Here is a 2500-nt window from a genome sequence, read left to right as displayed (position 1 = left end):
CCGGGGCCTGGGGGGAGGAGATCGGACCGCGGGTGGGAGGGGGAGGCGCCGCTCCGCCTGAACACCGACCCCGGAGGGCCGGCCCGCGGAGGGTCCTCCCCGACGCGGTCCGGGGCGCCACATCGATCGCAGGGTTATCGACAGTCTCAAGCACTCGACAACAACAAAACCACAACAGCAACGACAAGGAGCCGGGGAGAGGCCGGCAGCCCACGGGAAAGGGCAGCGGCGTTCCCGCCCGGTGCAGGGAGGGGAGAGGCCGAGAGCCCACGGGAAAGGGCAACGGCGATCGCCCCAGGGCACGGGGGTTGAGGGGGTCTGGACCGCGCTTCCGCCGCGAGGGCAGAAGAGGTAGGGAAGGGGAGCGAGTCCCCGCGACAACCCCCGACGGGTCCCCGTTCCGGCGAGCCGGAAGGTTCTCCGACGGCTCCGGACCTCCGAGCGTTCCCCGGGCGAACCCGGGGCCCCCTCGCCAGCCGGCCTCCGCGGTCAGGAGAGCCGGCCGGTAGCCTCGCGGCCGGAGCTCCGCCGGGTCCCTCGCGGGGTCTCCTGCCCGCCTGCGGTGAGGGTCGGACGGCCTGAGCGGCCTCGGAAGCTCCGGAAGTCCGGGCGGTTCTCTTTCCTGGCACGAGAGAAGCCAGTCCCTACAAATCTCCGCGCGGTTACGGTATCGGGGAAGAGAGGGCCCGTGGACCGTTCGATGGCGGGAGCGTGCCGCGGGCGAGAAGATCCTCCCGGAACCGCCGGTCGGCCTCGCGAGGGACGCTCCTCCGATCGCGATTTCGGGGGGAAGTCCCGACCCCGCCCCCCCCGCCGGCCGCGATGCCCAGATCTCCCGTTTTCGAAGGGTGGAGGGGCCGTCCCCTTTTCGCGGCAAAGCCGTCCCTACCCTCCGGCCGCGAGACCGGGGCGACGCCGCGGGCGAGGCCGACCTCCTGGAACCGACGGTCGGCCTCGCGAGCGACGTTTCCCCCCCCCCCCTTCGGTTCTCCGGCGGTAGAACAGGCCTCCCCGGCCGGCCTCTTCCCGCGGCGGCATCCGCTCGCTCTCGCGCTAAGGGAGCCTTCGGAACCGCGACCGCCCGGTGCGGCGGGGGGGGGGGGGGCGCGCGGCCAGCGGCGAAAACTCTTCAGCGCCCCTCTCCCTGCAAAGCTCGGGCCGGCTCCCGTTTCGGCTCGGAGCCGGCCCGCGACCGGCCGCGGCACCGGGGCGACGCCGCGAGCGAGGCCGACCTCCCGGAACCGAAGGTCGGCCTCGCGAGGGACGTTTCCCGGCTTCGGGTTTCCGGCGGTAGACCAGGCCTCCCCGCCGGGCTTTCCCGAGAGACCGGCCCGCTCGCTTTCGGGCCAAGGCGACCCCGCGAAGCGGCGGCCTGCTCTGCCGGCAGCCCCGGAGAGCCGGCGCCGCGGACGGTCCCCCTCCGCTGTCAACCTCCCGGCCGTCCCCTTTTCGCGGCCAAGCCGTCCCGCCGCCCGGCCGCGAGACCGGGGCGACGCCGCGGGCGAGGCCGACCTCCCGGAACCGACGGTCGGCCTCGCGGGGGCCGTTTCCCCCCTTCGGGTTTCCGGCGGTAGACCAGGCCTCCCCGCCGGGCTTTTCCCCAGAGACGGGCCCGCTCGCTTTCGGGCCAAGGGGACCCCGCGAAGCGGCGGCCTGCTCTGCCGGCAGCCCCGGAGAGCCGGCGCCGCGGACGGTCCCCCCGCCGCTGTCAACCTCCCGGCCGTCCCCTTTTCGCGGCCAAGCCGTCCCGCCGTCCGGCCGCGAGACCGGGGCGACGCCGCGGGCGAGGCCGACCTCCCGGAACCGACGGTCGGCCTCGCGGGGGCCGTTTCCCCCCTTCCGGTTGCCGTCGGTAGACCAGGGGAGAAACGTCCCTGGCGACAGGTGTAAGAAAAACAAATATTAAAGGTACCCTTGACCGGAAGTTATATTCTTGCTTTTGAAAACAAAGAAGGAGACAAAAAACTTAACCGTCATCCTCCCTCTTATTTTCCCCTCTTTCTCGACGTACCTTCCGAACTTCTTCCGCTCCATCTTAAGACCTTCGAAATCATAGCCTCTCAATTGGTCCGTTTCGCTCCACGCCATGGCTTTTATGATCCGATCCCATTTCTCTGGTATTTCTTCTCGCTTCCACGACTGCGCGTACGATGTCCTAGCAGCCGAGAGCCAGTGCCGGATCAAAGCTCTATCTTCTTTTGGAGATTTTTTCCATAACCCCAACAGAAAAGCCCCTGCAACTTTGTTAAACGCATATCCCGAGATAGTAGACATCTCTCGCTGAATCAACCGCCGAAATATTTCAGCTCTTTGACAAGTCCACCACATGCGGTAGAAAGAGCCTTCGTGGTTTTTTTTTTTGTTTTTTTTTTGCGTTCCCAACACCTCTCAGGCATCTGGTTATTCATCGTTGCTAGGTTTTGTTTTTGTTTTTTTCTCTCTCGGGAGTCTTTCTTTGTATAAGCAGTTTTATTAGTAACATATGGTAGCGGAACTATAT

The sequence above is a fragment of the Heteronotia binoei genome, unplaced genomic scaffold, assembly GCF_032191835.1.
Source record: "Heteronotia binoei isolate CCM8104 ecotype False Entrance Well unplaced genomic scaffold, APGP_CSIRO_Hbin_v1 ptg001753l, whole genome shotgun sequence".
In the NCBI taxonomy this organism is placed as follows: domain Eukaryota; kingdom Metazoa; phylum Chordata; class Lepidosauria; order Squamata; family Gekkonidae; genus Heteronotia; species Heteronotia binoei.
Note: the sequence above shows the minus strand (reverse complement) of the source record.